The 7,368-nt window shown below is 35.2% G+C and overlaps 1 pseudogene; it reads right to left on the reverse strand.

The window, feature by feature from the left end:
• Nucleotides 1–841: 841 nt before the first annotated feature.
• Nucleotides 842–1,896, reverse strand: LOC133092096 (bifunctional methylenetetrahydrofolate dehydrogenase/cyclohydrolase, mitochondrial-like; annotated as a pseudogene).
• Nucleotides 1,897–7,368: the final 5,472 nt, after the last annotated feature.

Consider the following 7,368-nt stretch of genomic DNA (forward strand, 5'->3'; position numbering starts at 1 on the left):
GTTTCAAGATACACTAAAGAAACCATACAGACACCCCCAACAGTATAAAAATTTGACAATGAAGTTGAAGGATGTAGGAAAGTCAAGTATGACAACACACATGAATAATTTATAAAATAAGACTGTCAATCCTAGAAAACTAAAATGGGGAGACCTCAGGAATGGTAACGAACATAAAATGAGGGCTAATGGCAAATGAAACAACCCCAAACATTTTCCCAATGACTAAGCTACAAAATGACAGCTTAGGAGACTATTAACATGTAGTTTTTCTTCTGGCTATCAATCAATACATATATTAAATTAGGGTAATTTTTTTTCTACTCAATTACCATCATTTCTTTCTTTTTACCTTTTCCCTAATTTTCTCTTGCAACATTTTTCCTTTGGCTTGACCAGTTGAACTCAAAAGGTTTGGAACCTAAAGTGAGCGTCAACTCATTATTGGAATAGCACTTGGGAAATGCAGTCGTAGAAAAGACAAATTTGTGCAGCGTTGGTGGTATAGTGGTGAGCATAGCTGCCCTCCTAAAAAAGACAAATTTTAACTGAAGTGGCTTGACAAAGTTAGGCAGCCATTCTCAATGTGACAGTGTCCGCCTGTTAATCAGTAGGTTAATTGCTTCTCTTGGCTGGATCGCATGACCCCGCACGATAGTGGCATGCTCCCTGGTGGGTAACTGCAGAGCTATGTGTGCAAACACCCGCCCATTTAAGCTTACAACTAAATGCAAAGCATTGTTTTAAACCATTTAAGTAGAATAAATATTGCATTTCTATCGGCCTGGTTTTCCTCGTGAACTAGCTTGGAGTGCTGTGCATGACACAGAAGACACAATAGTTAATTACTTGCTACTCCAAGCTCCTTAGACTTCAGTACTTCCCGCTCTTCAAGCCTCAGCACTTTTTTTGCAGCAGTAATGGTATTCTTCATTAGCATTGCCACTGTCATGGGACCAACACCCCCCAGGGACTGGAGTGATGTAACCGGCTTTCTTCCTGACTCCTTCAAAATCCACATCTCCAACCAACTTGGGTTTAGCAGTTATGGGATCTTGAATTCTATTTATTCCCACATCAATGACAGCTGCTCCTTCCTGAATCATATTGGCTGTGATCAGATTTGGAATGCCTGCAGCGGAGACCACAATATCTGCAAGAGCTGTATGTTTCTTCAGCTGCTCCTTGGGAGCGTATGGATGAGAAATTGTGACTGCAGCATCACCTCCAGGATGTTCGTGCACCCCTTCGGTGTGTAGTAACACTGCAATGGGCATTCCAACATTTTTTAACCTTCCACCCACACCCACATTCTTCCCTAGGGTTGGAATGCCAGTTTGCTTAATTATTTCCTACACACCCCATGGAGTAGCTGGTAACATGGAATTCTGGTCCAAACACATTCGCCCTACGTTAATTACATGAAAGCCATCATCATCTTTGTCTGGAGAAACAACACTGCAGATCTTTCTCTCATCAATGTGCTCTGGAAGAGGCAGCTGAACGAGGAGGCCATCTACATTATCATCATTATTTAGTTTATTGATTAAATTCAACAGTTCTTCCTCTGAAATTGAAGCTGGTTTCACAATTGTCTCACGGTTGATTCCCACATCGGCAGCTGCTCTGGTTTTGTGGAGGACAGAGGAGTGACTTGCGGGATTCTCGCCAACCAGAATCACGCTCAGATGCGGTCGTTTGTTTTCTGACGCCACCCACTCTTCCACCTCCTGCTGCACTTCCTGCTTGATCTGCTTGGCAAGTTTCCTTCCAGAAATAACAACAGCTTCATTTCGACCTGCCGAGAGGTGGAAGGGGCGATGGTGGAGGCAACAGCTCTGCGCCGGGCTGGAGCAGCAGGGTGGCCAAAGTGGATACGAGGGACGCTGCAGCCATGGCCAGCGCCCTCTCTTTCATTCTTTAAAAAAAAAAAAAAGCCAAGACATTGAAGCAACCTAAGTGCCCCATCAACAGATGAATGGATAAAGAAGATGTGATATATATATATTCCATTATATATATAATGTATATATTATGTACTATGTATATAGTATGTATAATATATATAGTAATATATACTATAGTATATATATATAAAATGGAATATTACTCAGCCATAAAAAAAGAATGAAACACTACCATTTGCAGAAACATAGACGGACCTAGAGATTATCATGCTAAGTAAAGTAAGTCAGAAAGAGAAAGACAAATACCATATGATATCACTTATTTGTGGAGTCTACAATATGACACAAATGAACTTATTTACAAAACAGAAACAGACTCACAGACATAGAAAACAAACCTATGGTTACCAAAGAGAAAGGGGAAGGGGTGGGATAAATTAGGAGTAAGGGATTAACAGATACATACCACTATATATAAAATAGATAAACAACAAAGATTTACTTTTTAGCACAGGAACTATATTCAATATCTTGTAATAATCTATAATGGAAAAGAATTTGAAGCTGTACACCTGAAACTAACACAATATTGTAAATCAACTATAGTTAAATAAAAATAAATTTTAAAAAATACTCAGTACACATTTCAAAACTTGGCCTTTGTCAATTAACTTTTTTTAATTAAAAGACTTTTATTGAGCAATTATAGTTTCCATACACTCCTTCACTCCCTCCCCCCACATTTCCCCTGTTTTTAACATCTTGCATTAGTGTGGTATATTTGTTACAATTGGTAGGCCAATATTGATATATTACTAACTAAAGTTCATAGTTTACATTAGGGTTCACTCTTTTTTTAAATTAATTTATTAATTTATTTATTTATTTTGGCTGTGTTGGGTCTTCATTGCTGCATGCGGGCTATCTCTAGTTGTGTTGAGCGGGGGTTAGTCTTCCTTGCGGTGCGTGGTCTTCTCATTGTGGTGGCTTCTCTTGTTGTGGAGCACGGGCTCTAGGCACATGGGCTTAGTTGTGGCACGCAGGCTCAGTAGTTGTGGCTCACGGACTCTAGAGCGCAGGCTCAGTAGTTGTGGCACATGGGCTTAGTTGCTCCATGGCATGTGGGATCTTCCTGAACCAGGGCTCGAACCCATGTCCCCTGCATTGGCAGGTGGATTCTTAACTACTGCGCCACCAGAGAAGTCCCAGGGTTCACTCTTTGTGTTGTACATTCTAAGGGTTTTGATTAATGGGTCCAACATTACACTATCCTACAAAATATTCCTTTCACTGCCCCCAAAATCCCCTGTGATCCATCTATTCATCCCTTCCTCTCCCCAGTACTTGGGGACCACTGATCTTTTTACAGCTTAACATATATTATAGTTTGAATCATACAGTATGTAGCCTTTTCAGATTGGTTTCTTTCACTTAGTAATGTACATTTAAGGCTCCTCCATGTCTTTTCCTGGCTTAATACCTCATTTCTTCTTATCACTGAATAATATTCCATTGTATGGATATGACACAGCTTTGTTTATCCACTCACCTATTAAATGACATGTTGGTTGCTTCCAAGTTTTGGCAATTATGAATAAAGCTTCTACAAACATTCATGTGCAGGTTTTTGTGTGGACATAAATTTTCAATTCATTTGGGGAAATACCAAGGAGTATGATTGCTGGATAGTGTGATAAGAGTATGTTTTGTAAGAAACTTATAAGTAGTTTTGTAAGAAATTTCCAAGCCGCCTTCCAAATCGTCCATAAGTTTTTGCATTCTCACCAACAATAAATAAGAGTTTCTGTTCTTCCACAACCTTGTCAGCATTTGGTGTTGTCAGTGTTTTGGATTTTGACCATTCTAATAGGTATGTACCAGTATCTCACTGTTTTAATTTGCAATTCCCTAATGACATATAATGCGGAGTATCTTTTCATATACTTATTTGCCACCTGTATATTTTCTTTGCTGAGATGTTTGTTCAGATTTTTTCCATCCTTTTAATTGGATTTTTTTATTATTGTTTTTGTTGAATTTTAGAGTTCTTTGTACATTTTGGATACTAGTGCTTTATTGATGTTTATCTGTTTTGCACAGATTTTCTCCTCATGTGTGGATAATTTTTCCTTCTCTTAACAATGTCTTTTGCAGAGCAGAAGCTTTTGGTTTTTTGGGTTTTGTTTTGTTTTGTTTTGTTTTAAATGAAGTTCAACTTGTCAATTTTTTTCTTTGTTGGGTCATGTTTTTGGTGTTATATCTAACAAGTCATTGTCAAACCCAAGGTCTCCTAGATTTTCTTCTATGTTATCTTCTAGAAGTTTTATAGTTTTTCACTTTATATTTAGGTCTGTGATTCACTTTGAGTTAATTTTTGTGAAGTGTGTAAAGTCTTTAACTAGATTCATTTTTTTGCAAGTGGGTGTCCAGTTGTTCCAGCAACATTTGTTGAAAAGGCTATCCTTACTCCATTGAATTGCTTTTGCTCCTCTGTCAAAGATCAACTGACCATATTTATGGGGGTGTATTTCTGGGCTCTCTATTTTGTACCATTTCTCTGTGTGTCTTTTGCTAATACCACACTGTCTTGATTGCTATAGCTTAAGAGAAAGTCTTTTTTTTAAAGTATTTATTTATTTATTTTGGCTGTGCCAGGTCTTAGTTGTGGCACACAGGATCCTCGCTGTGGTATGTGGGACCTTTAGCTGTGGCATGCAAACTCTTAGTTGTGGCAGGCATGTGGGAACTAGTTCTCCAACCAGGGATCGAATTCGGGCCCCCTGCATTGGCAGCGCAGAGTCTTACTCACTGGACCACCAGGGAAGTCCCTAGAGAAAGTTTTAAAGTCAAGTATCATCAGTCCTTGGATTGTCCTTCAATATTATGTTGGCTATTCTGGGTCTTTTGCCTTTCTATATAAACTTTAGGATCAATTTGTCAATATCCATAAAAATACCTGGCTGGGATTTTTAGGGATTGCATAGAATCTACAGATCAAGTTACAGAGAACTCACATCTTGATAATATTTAATTTTCCTATTCATGTACATGGAATCTCTCTCCATTTATTTAGATCTTTCTGATTTCTTTCATCAGAGTTTTGTAATTTTCCTCATATAGATCTTGTACATATTTTGTTAGATTTATACCTAAGTATTTAACTTTATTTGGTGCTAATGTAGATGGTATTATCCTTTTAATTTCAAATTCCAATTGTCCACTGCTGGTAAATAAGAAAACAATTGATTTTTGTATATTAAGCTGTACTTTACAACCTTGATATAGTTGCTCACTAGTTCCAGAATTTTTTTTTTTTTTTTTTTTTGGTTAACTCTTTGGGATTTCCTACATTGACAATGATCATCTTATTTCTTGCTTCCTGATCTGTATAATTTTTATTTCCTTTTCTTCTCTTATTACATTAGCTAGAACTTCTAGTATGATGTTGAACAGAAGTGGTGAGAGTAGAAATCCTTGCCTTGTTCCTAATCTTAGCAGGAAACTAACTAATTTCTCATCAATAAAGTTTTATATCTAATATTGACTTTTTAATGTTCATTTTTGTTATTAAAAGTAAAAATTTTTAATATATAAAATAAAGGAAATAATTATAACCTATTTTTCACCATCCAAACACAATATGGTAAAATGTGGGTATTTTCTTATAATTCTATGTATTGGTTATAGCTTTTATCACATCATTATAATCATACTATTATTCAATTTATTATCTGGATTTTTTCAGTTAGTTTTTTATCTTCAACATTTTAATGTTACTATATATTCTTTGAAAATGTTAACGACTCTACAACATTTCACCAAATGAATATTTCATGCTTTAGGTAATTATTCTCTTATGAATGAATCCTTAAATTATTTTTAATTTCCTTCTGTCATAAATAATGCTGCTATAAAAATATTTGCACATATAGCATTTTTATATTTGTAATAACTTATTATGATACATTTCTGAAGTTATTAGATTAAAAGATATGACAAAATCTAAGGTTCATGATATATTGAAAAATTGCTTTCCATGAGTATTGTACAAATTTGTATTCTAATCAGCAATGTCCTACAATCTCATCAACACTGATTTTCATTACTGATATTTATTTTTGCTAATTTTATAAAAGAAAATATTATATAGTTAATTTTGTATGTGTTTTTAATTACTGGTCATTTAAATTTTTTTCATTAGCTACATAGTCCTCTTTTGTATATTTTTCATTCATGTTGTTTGTCCATTTATTTGATTTAGAGTATTTTTCATATTGATTTGCAATGAATTACTTATATAATAAAAAGTTAGCCATTTTCTTTCTAGATCTGCTTCTTTTTCAAGTTTGTTATTAGTCTTCCAATTTTTATTTTTTCAAACATTTTAATTATAAATTATATGTGATCATATATACATAAGATTATACAAAATATATATTTATATAATTTCATATTTACTTCATTTTCTTCTAGAGTTCTGTGGCTCTCTTTCTCTCTCTCTGTCTCTCTCTCTCTCTCTCTATATATATATATATATATTTTTTGGCTGTGCCACGTGGCTTGTGGGATCTTATTTCCCCATCCAGGGATTGAACCTGGGCCCTCAGCAGTGAAAGTACAGAGTCCTAACCATGGGACTGCCAAGGAATTCCCTATATATATACTTTTTTTTAATTGTGGTAAAATACACATTACATAAAATTTACCATCTTAAATGTCTGTGGCTATATATTTTTGAAATAAATATATTTGTGAGGGTGCAAATTATTACATTAAATTTTTTTATTTTTAGTAATCATTTCATAATATATACATATATATCAAATCATTATGTTGTATACCTTAAACTAAAATGATGTTATACGTCAATTAAATCTCAATAAACCTGGAAATTTTTTTTTTTTTTTGGCACGCCACACAGCATGCGGGATCTTAGTCCCCCGACCAGGGATCAAATCTGCACCCCCTGCAGTGGATGCATGGAGTCTTAGCCACTGGACCACCAGGGAAGTCCCAAACCTGGAAAATTTTTATTTTAAAATAGGGAATTAACTGTGTCAACTCCATTCATTTAACAGACAGTGATTAAGCATTTACTCTGATAAGTGATGATAAAAATTTAGATAAGAGATATTCTTACAGTCTAGTAAGGGAGAAAAACAATTCCCGGATTATGTGATAAATACAGTGATAGAGGTATACATAGTATACCATAGGTACATTCCTTCATTTAGCATATACTTTAGGCCCCAGTTATTCAACAGGGAACCAAACAGTAACTGTCCTTATTTTTAAAAGAGAGAGAGATGACAGTCAAACAGAGGATACAAATAAATGTATTGTATGTTAAGTGTCAAAACAGCAAAAGCATGGGCTGCCATGGGGACACAGAGAATATCCATCTAAATCATCTCAAACTAGCTTTTTTCACTCCCTGGCTGCCTGAGGATCAATTGCCATC

Source organism: Eubalaena glacialis, chromosome 5 (assembly GCF_028564815.1).
Source record: "Eubalaena glacialis isolate mEubGla1 chromosome 5, mEubGla1.1.hap2.+ XY, whole genome shotgun sequence".
NCBI lineage: Eukaryota > Metazoa > Chordata > Mammalia > Artiodactyla > Balaenidae > Eubalaena > Eubalaena glacialis.